The 12,853-nt window shown below is 33.1% G+C and overlaps 1 long non-coding RNA gene across 1 annotated transcript; it reads left to right on the top strand.

Annotated features, from left to right (window-relative positions):
* Nucleotides 1-10,620: 10,620 nt before the first annotated feature.
* LOC114403289 lies at nt 10,621-12,831 on the top strand. Its single transcript, XR_003664631.1, has 4 exons — nt 10,621-10,873; nt 10,982-11,286; nt 11,416-12,420; nt 12,584-12,831. It is a non-coding gene; the product is annotated as an uncharacterized LOC114403289 (long non-coding RNA).
* Nucleotides 12,832-12,853: the final 22 nt, after the last annotated feature.

Genomic DNA, 12,853 nt, shown 5'->3' with positions numbered 1-12,853 from the left:
GATTGAAAGCCTTAATGTTCATTCAGAATTTTTCGATTTACTGTACCTCAAGGGTGGTTCATCTCTCAAGCAATTGCCACTGACAACAAAAGAAATGGAGAGCTTGAACTTATCTAACACCTCTATATATGCATTGCCGGCATCAATTTGGGGAAGTACGAATCTTTCAGAACTTTGCCTACAAGGTTGGGACTTTATTGACGAATTATCGGATGATTAGGCAGCGGGATCCATTACAGCACCATACCATTATGGGTGCATATGCAACACAATGCATTGAAATTGTCATCCTTACAAGAACTTTTTCGCCACATTGACCACTTTTTGGCTTTATGATATTTAGACATAAGTGAATCTAATGCTGAGAACTTGCTTGCAAACATCAAAAGCCTTTCTTTGTTGAAATCGTTTACATTAGATGGCTGCAGGAAACTCGTATCTCTGCCAGCAGGGAGTTCAATAACTATTCCCTATCTCCCAGTCCCACCATCATCTCACTCGCTTGGTTTCATTTATTGCGTCGTTCTTTCTAAGGGACCATAACATCACTGTCAGTTTATTGGTTCTATCCATCAAGATAGCAAAATGGTTGGCAAGGACTACTACACTAAGGTTATAAAAAAATTCATTTCAAATCACATGTTATTTTCGTATATTCGAAGAATGGATATTTTCAGGAATGACTTACCATTTGATTAGAATTTTATTTTAAAGGTTTGTCTATCACAGACAAACGCTACCAGGGGAGCATAAAAGAGTGTGGTGTCTTCCCAGTATATGCTTCGGAATCAGGGGCCAAGCTGTTTGGTAGTAGTAGCAAGGAAGTTTTTGAATCCCAATCCATTACTTAAATCTCTTATAATGAGTCACACCTAAGAGGAATTGGAGTTTGAGGCTTTAATAATGAAACTGAATGGGAATCCATTACTCAAATTTCTAATAATGAGTCGCAGCCAATAGAAATTGGAGTTGGACGCTCTAATAATGAAAATGAATTGGAGTCCATTACTCAAATTGCCGATAATGAGTCACAGCACACAGAAACTAGAGTTGGTGTTAATAATCAGAATGAAAAAAAAAATAGAACAACTTTCATGTGATTGCATCATCGGTATGAAACTTCACGTACCATTCCCTGATTGTAGGCTCCTTATTTTTTTGTTACTTTTTTCTTAAAATAAGTCTTTCAAATATTATGCCTAGTATATAGGGGTGGGAATAGCCTAGGTCAGGTTTTGAAAGGCCTAAGCCTAGTCTATGATGAATCTTTGAGGCCTGAGCCTGGTCTATAGCCTATCAAAGACTTTTATTTTGGCTCGGCCTGGCCTTTTTAAAAGTCTGATCTGGCTTGATAGCTTTTTTAAAAGTCTTCTTCACAATAAATATTTAATATTTTATGAAGTAAAAACGTAATAAGAAAGATAAAGAAAAATAAAAGTCAATCAAAATAATGAGGAATATAAAAGGACACATGATTCACACCTAAATTGTAATTAAAGTCCTTAATTATAGGAATAAAAGTTATGGAACAGTAATGTGTAATCAAAGTCTGATAGTTTCAAAAAAAATTAATTGTATCCAAAAAATAATATTATATATTGATACCCAAAAAATAATATATATATATATATATATATATATATATATATATATATAGGCCGGCCTATCAGGCTTATAAGACTTTTTAATAAGCCTAAGCCTGATCTATTTAATTTAATAGGCTTTTAAAAAAGTCTGAGCCTAACCTTTTAATTAAATAGGTCAGTTCAGGTCAGGCTTTATGTAGGCCAGGTCGTAAGCCCCTATTGTTGGGAATTTTCCATAAACCATATATAATACCAAATGAGCACCAAAACACATTACGTCAGATTATCAAGAGGTTTTAAGGAATACCTGGATCCATAGAACTTGATTAACACGCTGCAGAATCTGACAGTGGTCATGAACAATTGGTTTAATGACCTTCCTCAACCAAATCACCTTCTTCCTTATGGGACCTTCGTTTTCTCTTCAGATGGGGAAAGGAGAAACTGTTTGTTGATTTGGTGTATTGGAGACCATAATCATGTCTTATGATTTAAACCTATTAGGGTTCCCATTATCCCCTAATGGGCCAAACTGGTTTCCGCTCATTAAGCCCATATCAATTATCTGTTGACAGTCTAATGGGCTCACTCAAATAGATCACTTTATATTGAACCCATTCAAATGTAAATAACTAATATAAATGTTATAATATAATATGTAGCCCATATTAATTAATTAGGAATTATAAAATTTCTAACAATCTTCCACTTGGGCTTCATATTAACCTTAGACATTTATATCACAAAATTCTTTTGGCGCGCAACTGTATGTTATTTACTTTTAGACTTCTTTTATACAATCTGGTCCATCTCATATAGCAATAGGAAACCACTGTAGTTTTCATCATAATTTAGCTTGACTAAGCCACAATGATCACCACTGTTACTCATACTCGATGATATAAATCAAATATGGATAAGCGGCATGAAAATTACATACAATGTGATCTTAATCATGTCTATTTCCAACTAGTCCAAACTTTATTCTTTATAGAGATCAATCCAAAATGCAATACAAATATTGCACATAAACAAACTTATAATGAAATGATAAACTTCAACTTTATTTCTGCAGAAAATCCAAATAACAAAATGTTTGCAAACCGTAATATATAGAACATGAGTAAGACTCCCACTAAACTAAGGTACTATCAGGAATTACACCCATATGAGCAATGTGCTCGTAAAAAAAAAAAAAACTTTAGTATCATACCTTTAGTAAGTGGATCAGCTAGTATGAAATGAGTTCCTATATGTTCTATACAAATTTATATTTTTTGGATTCTTTATTTAAAAACCAAATACTTTATGTCAACAAACTTTTATTTGGTTGAATCCTTAATAAGACTGCTAAGATATTGTCTCAATAAATACCTGATGGCTACTTAATGTTGGTGACAACAAGTAAGCCAGTAACAATAATTTAGCAATCATAAATTCTAGTATAATGTCTCAGCAAAATATTAACTCCACCAACATGGTCAAATGTGAATCCTTATGTGAAGTGATTGCTATTAAAACATTCTGAAATAATCGAAGTCATAATACTCAATGATCTCTAAACTTCTAGACTTTCGATATGAAAACACGTAGTTTCTTGTTCTCTTCAATTAACGCATAATGTGCTTTACTACTTCTAGTGTTACATACAAAGATTACTCATATATCACCTTAGGATTCCCACAAAATAATTTCAAACTCTAAATTTTACACATGCAGATTTGGGATTCACATAATATGAGTAATTTAAACCATAGTAGTAATAACAACAACAATAAAAAAATAGAACAACAAACATGCAATGCACAAATAATCTTTATAATAAATTTCAAGACCCAAACAAGATATCTAGCGCACCATTAATCCTCAATCTTTGGATTGAAAAAGACTAACTGCAAGTGGTGCTCTCAATGCATTGATCAAACATTGGTGATAAGTCCCGTCAAACAAAGGTTGTCTTTGGACACTCCATTGCTCACATGGACAACTTATATGATGATTATTCGGGTCAAATAATGATTGTCTTTGAACATTTCATTATTCACATGGAAAATCACACTATTTATAATCACCACATGTTTACCATTGCAAGCATGTAATTATTCTGTCAAATTGTGTCTTCCTTTGGGCCGAGCACAATTCACATGAATAATTTCATGCAACATCTATGTAAATTCAATCAAATAAATTTACGCAACAGAGGTTACTTTGACAACATGTTGTTTCAATCAATTTAAGCAAAAATACAAGATAATTTAATACAATAAATGGGAGGTCTTAAAATTACACAAATTTTCTTAAAATTACACAATTTAACCAAAAGAATCCTTTAAAGATACTAGAGAAAAGGTTTCTTTATAATCAATGCATTCCTTCTTAGTAAAGCCTTTAGCAACTAGACAAGCCTTATATATCTCGATATTACCCTTTGAATCCTTCTTGGTTTTAAATATCCATTTACAACCAATAGGTTTCACACCTTCAGGCAATTCGACTGGATTCCAAAATTCATTGTCATTCATAGACTTCATCTCATCCTTCATGGCATCAATCCAATTTTGAGAGTTAGAACTATGCATAGCTTGACAGAAGTTAATTGGATCATCCTCTGTGATCGAGGCCGTACCCGAATCAAATAAACATGAAAATGCAGTAACTAGGAAGTGATCCTAGGTCGTTTCCCAACGAGCAGTGACAAGCCAAATGTTCATAATATACTTGCAGTAACAGTAACGATGGGGGGTTTGGTTGTTTGGTAATTAAAGAGCAGAACAAATAAAATGGAATACGAAACTACTAATATTAAAAATGGGTTGTTTTCTCTGATTCAGAAGCCACTCTCTTATCCTGGGTTATGGAGAATTCGTCCCTAACAGTCAACCACTTAATCCAACCCTATTTCAATTTACTAAGCAAAAATCAACTTAGGGTTTTCAATACGTGATTAGGCACCACATACACCAGTTAGCCCTTCGTCCATTAAGCATGAACGCAAGTTAGGCTCAGAGGCAATTAATCGAACATGAAGCGTGCACTGATTAATATTCACGAAATTGGGATAACTGATGAAGGGAAAACTGCCAGGAAACCACATTACAAACGAAACCTCAAAGAGAGTTGGGCTTCGTCCTCAAAAGGAAACAACACCAGAAAATCTAGCCTTCCATGGATTCAAACAGAAAACGCAAATGAAGCATGAAGCAGAAACGTAAATGAACAAGAACGTAAATGAACAGAAACGTAAATGAAAGTAGAAGAAGAAGCACGAATGAACCCGTAATTAGAAGCAGAAAACGAAAATTTGCATTAAGAATGAAAACTGTAACAAGGGAACAGAAAAACGTGAAAACCTAAAACCAAAGCTCTGAATAATGAAAATAGCATAGCAGAATAGAATGCACTGCACGAATCCCAAGGCAGCTATTTAAAAAGAGTCACTCAAAGTCACTGGGCCCTATTACAATACTCTGGCCCAAAACGAAATAAACACTGAACAACATAAAATAAAATTGCGAAATTTCCTAATTAGAAATTAACTAAGGTAAGCGCTGCTTTATTTGCCCTCTTCAAGTCCACAACCAAAATCCGGATTAAGCCCAATGTTTCATTAATTCCTGAAATTAGATTAAAAACATCAAATTAGCTAAATGAGCCCAAATAATAAAACTGCCTAATTAATTGACAATTAAGACCAATCAATAATTAAAATGGTGCAAAAAGGGTTTAGAAAATAGAAGAAAATGATGGCACATCACTTTGTTAAACCAACACCATCCTTATGTTCTTGGAGAAATATAATATAATCATTTGAGATTGCATTTCTCCTCTCTCTAATTGATCTCCTTAATGGCACTTCTTGAGGTTGTTGAGGTTGCTCTAAAGGTATTTGAGGGGGAACCTCATTGTTGTCTTGTTCCGGAACAATGTCAATAGTTTGAACATTGTCTTCTATTACTGGAGTTGTGTCTTGAACAATAATAGGTATAAGGACTTGATCACTGTAAATAATAGGTTCTTCCTCAAAGGCAACATTCTTTATGTTCTCTTCCTTCCCAAACTCAACTTCCTCAAGAAATCTCGCATTTCCCATCTCGAAAAAAGATCTTAAGGTGGGATTGTAAAATTTATAGCCTTGAGAACGTTCAGCATAGCCAACAAAATAGCAGCTAATTATTCTTGAGTCCAACTTTCTTTCATATGGCCTATAAGGTCGTGCCTCAGTAGGACAACCCCAAATGTGCAAATGTTTAATGTTTGGCCTTTCCAAGAAGTTGTAGGAAAAGGACCACAAATGTCTGTATGCACTAGTTCCAAGACGTCTTTAGCTTTTTCGGCACCTAATTTTCTTATGTTTGTTCGTTTTCCCTTTATGCATTCAATACAGACCTCAAAGTCTGATAAATACAAAGGGTCAAGAATTTCATCCAACACAAGTCTTTGAATTCTTTGTTTAGAGATATGGCCCAAACGCTTATGCCATAAGGTGGTTGAATTCTCATTCAATTTTTCATTTTGTACCATGTGAACTTATTTGCAGTATTTCATTATAGGAACTAACAACATCAAACATGTAAAGATTATCAATTAAAGAACCAGAACTAACCATATTTGAATTTTGGTAGAGACTAACTTTATTATTTCCAAATGAACAAGAAAATCCAAATTTGTCCAAACTAGAAATAGAAATCATATTCCGTCTAAAAGACGGTACAACAAAAGTCTCAAACAAATCCAAATAAAATCCAGTTTTTAAATGTAATCTAAAAGTTCCAATAGGTTCCACTGCAACCTTCTTGCCATCACCCACAAAGATAAATCTTTCATCATCACTTGGTAGTCGGCTCCACAGGCAACCCTGCATAGTCATACTTATGTGAGTCGTAGCACCAGAATCTACCCACCAAGTATCTTTAGGTACAAAAGCCAAATTAACTTCTGAACAAACTAGAATAAGAATTTACCTTTCTTCACACGCCATGCGGCATACTTGGGGCACTCTTTCTTCATGTGTCCCGACTTCTTGCAGAAGTAATAGGTAAATTCCTCATCTTTATTTTATTTTTTTGCTAAGAAGTCCCTTCTGCAGTACCCTTAGTCTTCTTCCTTCTCTTATTCTGAGAGGTCGAAGTCAAGTGAGCACTTTCAGTCTTATCTCTTTACAGTCTCTCCTCCTATTGCACACAGTGAGATATAAACTCATTGAGGGACCACTTGTCCTTCTGAGTGTTATAAATCACTTTGAATTGCCCAAAGTGTGCAGGAAGCGAGATCAAAACCAAGTGCACGAGCAGGTCTTCACCAAGCTCTAACTTAAGTGACTTGAGTTTTGATGCGAGATTGGACATCTCCATAATGTACTCCCTTATGTTCCCTTTTCCTTTATACTTCATGGAGATGAGTTTAGCCAAAAGGTTACTCGTCTCCGCCTTTTCATTTTTTGCAAAGTATTGCTCAATTTCCTCAAGGAATTTCTTTGCACTTTACCCTCAGAAATAGAGCCTCGAAACGCCTCTGGAATAGAGCGCTTCATGATCATAAGGCACATTCGGTTGAACCGATCCCACTTCTCAATTTTTTACCTCATTAGAGGTTTCTGGAGTGGAAATGGGTCATTCCGTCCTCATTGCCAAGTCCAAATCCTTACAGCCAAGAATAATTTATACGACTTCCTTCCAGACCTTAAAATTTGTCTCATTCAGCATTAGGATAGAATGCACTTGGCAAGTAACATTTGCAGCACTGGTAATATTAACTAAAGAGAGAACAAAATAATAAAAAGTTCACAAATAATCAAGCAAGTCATATAAAGTATATATAACAAGACATGCAAATATTTCCCATAACAGATTCATCACAAGATACCTAGCACAACATTAATTCTAGTCTTTGGACAGAGAAATTAATTTGTAATTGGTACTCTCAACGCAATAATCAAATATTGACAATTAGTTCTGACAAATAATAGCCTTTCTTTGGACCGACTATTAATCTCATGAAAAAAAACTTAATAATTGTCACATATTTATCATCGCAGGTATGTTATTATTTGGTCAAATTGCGTCTTCCTTTGGGACAAACACAATTCGCATAAATAATTTCATACTAACATCCATGCAATTTAATTAAATCAATTTACACAATAGAGGTTACTTTGGCAACATAATGGTTCAATCAATTTAATTAAAATTACTAAACACACAATCAAATGGAAAAGATCTGTAATGATTAAATTTGCACAAATTTGCACCCAATTGTGATAACAATAAATGTTTGAAAAACTACATCATGGTAAACTAATTACGCACCTGAAACAAACATATCACGATACTATCACAAATTTATACCAACCACGTGAATAACATAAATTATCAGCTTATCACCGTTTCATAAAAAAATAGTTGGCCCAAATATATATATATATATATATATATATATATATATATATATATATATATATATATATATATATATATATGAAATTCTGTCACGTACTAAATGCCAACACCAGATACATAGAACATTTATCCCAAATAGCATAATATGCCAGCAGATGCAACACAAACAAAACAAAAAATTGTACAATCTCGTAAATCAAATGTAGAGGCCTTTTATTAATTCTAAAGAGTAGAAAAACTTTATGGCCATAACACATGAATTTAGGGGTTTTACAATTTTATTGATCAAAATAGTTTCTCTCCAAAATAAAATTAGGGTTCATATAACTAAAATGATCCAGATATAATACATATCAAATAGAGCTTTAAATCTCAATAATCTAATAGTAATGGTGGCTCTGATACCACTTGTTGGGAATTTTCAATAAACCATATACAATACCAAATGAGCACCAAAACACATTACGTCAGATTACCAAGAGGTTTTAAGGAATACCTGGATCCATAGAACTTGATTAACACGCAGCGGAATCTGACAGTGGTCACGAACAATTGGTTTAATGACCTTCCTCAACCAAATCACCTTCTTCTTTATGGGACCTTCGTTTTCTCTTCAGATGGGGAGAGGAGAAACTGTTTGTTGATTTGGTGTATTGGGGACCATAACCATGTCTTATGTTTTAAACCTATTAGGGTTCCCATTATCCCCTAATGGGCCAATCTGGTTTCCGTTCATTAAGTCCATATCAATTATCTGTTGACAGTCTAATGGGCTCACTCAAATAGATCACTTTATATTGAACCCATTTAAATATAAATAACTAATATAAATGTTATAATATAATATGTAGCTCATATTAATTAATTAGGAATTATAAAATTCCTAACACCTGTAGGTCGGTCTCGCCTATTCCCACCCCTACTAGTATATTACAATAACATTGTGCTGTACGTGCATCTTGAGCAGGCTTTCTCTTGAAAAAATTGTGGAGAACATTTGGTGGCAAATTAATGAGCACTAGCCTGGTGGGAAGTCAGTCAATCTCTTCATTTCGTGATATGAAAAGGTGATGGTAATGGATTAATGATTGAAAATTTAGATGTAAAAGTGCTTGCATGCACTTCTTGTTGCTTATGACTTTTAGCTTTCTAGCTATTCAACAGTTGGAACTTGGAATTATATTTCATCTTTCGTCAACCTCATTTTTTTCCGCTTTTCCTGTCACATCACGTAATATATTTCATCTTTTATTTTTTTCCTCTTATCTCTCACCAGGAGTATAAATCTAAAAGTGTATGAGTATCATTTTTAATCACAAAAAGTAGTACGAAGGCAAATTAATACTTTCCGCCTTTACATAACCATAGAAAGTACAAACAGTAAGTTACAAAGCATATGGTAGTTTGAAAATAAGGACAAAACTTGGTACAAGATTCTAGAGAAACAAAATATATATCAGCTAGCTAGAAAAGTAATATGTTATATACATCTTAAAGCATACTTTTTTGAATCTTAGTTCGACGGACTTGATTTATTTAAGTAAAGTTAAAAGTTATAGATTTAAGTCTTATAAATAAATAAAAAAATAATCATTATGTGTTAACTAAAACATATTTCTAATGTGTTCGAAAATCAATATATGCAAATTACTTTTTTTCTTTCAATACTAATATATGCAATTCGATCTCACTGCCACGCGAGATTTAATGTCAAATATCTGACCCTTCTACATATATACTTCCATATCGTCACCTATTTAATTAGTTGTGATTAAAGACACAGCCTATTAAAACAAGAATATATTATTATCATATACTATAGCATAATTACAAGATCCCAAATCCTACGCTAAAATAATGAACTCGTCATGTGTACATGGCCCAAAGACGACTTTTCTATCTCAAGCAAAGTGTTCGATTCAACCAATTTTTTTGGTGTTTGGATGAAAAGAACAGCCAAATTCTAAATAGGATATAATTATCGGGTCATATATGAACTTAAAATATTATATAATACAATAAAATAAATTGTGAAAGATTAAGATAAATTAAAAGTTGCTGAAATATAAATGAACTTAAAATGCATCTAGACTTACAAAAGAATTTAAATTTAACCATCTAGGAAATAATTAGCGCACAAAGAATAAATTTTCATTTTTCCATAACTTCAATTTCGTAACGTTTTTAAATATGTTTCTCACTCAATATTCATTTTAATTGTTGTGATTGTCGATAAGAAGATTCAATTTTATTATTCATTTATTATCATGTCCAATATTTACAATTTAGTATATCACTATATTTAGAAGAACAATAGTTGAGCATATTTATACAATTTAACTAAAATAAAATTTATAAGATAGAAAACTATTATAAATTATTGTATTATATCAATATTTTTTAATTATACACAATATGAATTTATTGAAAAATTCAAATTTAATTTTTGTTAACATTTTTATCTCAATAATATTAGTTATTTCAAAATTAAAACACCAAAAAAAAAAAACTATCTAACTGGTGAAACTATAATTTGAATAATTATTTTCTAACTAATGAACGATCATGATAATAATAAATAAAAAGTTACCATAATTTAAAAAAAAAATCCATTATTTTCTAACTAAGGGGAACAACTTCTTCAAGGGATTGCTTCATCGGTATGAAATTTCACCCACTCCCTGGTTAAAGCTTCGAATTAATGGGAAGCTTCAAATTTCTTTGCAACATCTGGGATAAAAGTCCTTTCGGATAAAGCTCTCATAACAGTTTTACTTTATAATCGGATAGAAGATACAGGAAATTGTTCTTCAAGAATCCACAAAAGACCCTGGAAAACGAAGTCGAATATGGAAACCTAAGGAAGCGCTTGAAATATTGAAATATAAAAGGGTAAGTGGTATATTCAATTGTTTATTTTTTAACACGTGAGTCTTTTTAGAATTTAGCTAATATGATATGATAGTCTTGCTAACTATTATTCTAAATTTTGTTTGTCAGGGAATTCATGTTGTTGAAGACATAATTTTAGATTTGGATACATTAACTAAGAATCTAAGTTTGAGCTCTGATTCCCTAGCAAGGATGACTCATGTGAGATTTCTTAAAATCCATAGAGGGTATCGGCGCAAGTGCAAATTTAATGTGTACTTTCTTAATGGTCTTGAGTCACTGTCGTATAAATGAGGTACCTTCATTGGGAAGATTTATGTCTTGAGTCTTTGCCGTCTAACTTTTGTGTTGAACAACTTGTAGAGTTTCACATGCCTCACAACAAGCTTACAAAGCTTTGGGATGGGATTCAGGTATTACATACTACATCTTTTTGTTCAATTTATAAAGATAAGAGAGAGTCCTGTTGTGTTGCCTCATGTGAACCTCATGATTATGAATTTAACAATATCTGATCTATTTATGCATATTTCTTGTTACAGAATCTTGTAAATTTAAAGAGCTTTGTTTTTCGGGGCTCTATCCCAGGCTTATCCAAGGCAGAAAAACTTGAATTTGTTTGGTTTGATGATTGTGAAAGCTTGCGTGAGCTCCACCCATCCATGTCATCTCTCCCCAACCTTATAACTTTGTCTATAACTAGATGTAGAGGGATTGAAAGCCTTAATGTTCATTCAAAATCTCTCCAAAGGTTGTATGTCAATGGTTGTTCATATCTGTCAAGGAATTCTCAGTGGCATCAAAGGAAATGACAATCTTGAACTTATCTACCACCTCCATAGTGCAATTCCATCATCAATTTGGCCTAATAGGAAACTTAGCTTTCTTTCTTTAAGTAGTTATAACAAGGTTGACAAGTTATCAAATGATTTGGGAATGGGATCCATAACAGCACCAGATCATTATGGGAGCATGCAGCGCAATGCACCGGAACTGTCATCCTTACAAGCACTTACATATTCACAACATTGGACACTTTTCATCATTAGAACTTTTGGAGCTATATAATGTCAAGAGCTTGCCTGCTAACATCAATAACTATTCCTTATCTCCAACTTTCATCCGACTTGTGCGGTTTCATTTATTGTTGTGTTGTTCTTTCTAAAGGAACATCGGTTTCATGTTCTGTGTATCAAGATGGTAAAACGGTTGGTCATGACAACAACGTTTTTTATCACATTATATCAGTTGCAGATCTCGTGTTGGTTTCGTATGTCAAAATGTCGAACAACTTACCATTTAAACTTCAATTTTATTTCAAAGATAAAAACTATCTATTTCAAGAGAGCATAGAAGGGTGTGGGGTTTTCCCAGTATATGCCTCAGAATCTGGGTTGAAGTTGTTAGGTAGTAGTAGCAAGGAAATTTTTTAATCGGAATCCATTTCTCAAATCTCTGATGATAAGTCACACCCCAGAGGAATTCAAGCTGGAGGCTCTAATAATGAAAATGAATGGGAACAACTTCTCAATGTGATTACATCATCGGTATGAAACTTGATCCATCCCTTGATTAATAATTGTAGGCTCCTTATCTGTTACTATTTTTTTTCTTTAATGAATTTAGTCTTTCAAATACAGAAATTATTAGTTGAATATGCCTAGTACTATATATTGCAATAACATTTTGTTGTACTTGCATGTTGAGCAGGTTTTCTTTTTAAAAAAATTGTGGAGAACATTTGATGGGAAATCAACATTAGCTTTGAGCAAGTCAATCTCTTCATTTGGTCGTCTGAAACGGTGATGGTAATCGATTTGTGATTTAAAATTTAGATGTAAAAGTGCACTCTTGTTGCTTATGACTTTTACCTTTGTTGTAGCTATCCAACAGTTGGAACTTGAAATTAATGGTAATTTTTGTTTTATTCTCTGGAGCATATACATCATGATAGAGTGGAATAGGTTTCAATTTTGGCCA

This window comes from Glycine soja, chromosome 20 (assembly GCF_004193775.1).
Source record: "Glycine soja cultivar W05 chromosome 20, ASM419377v2, whole genome shotgun sequence".
In the NCBI taxonomy this organism is placed as follows: domain Eukaryota; kingdom Viridiplantae; phylum Streptophyta; class Magnoliopsida; order Fabales; family Fabaceae; genus Glycine; species Glycine soja.
The sequence above is the reverse complement of the archived record's forward strand: the minus strand, read 5'-3'. Positions and strand labels throughout refer to the sequence as shown.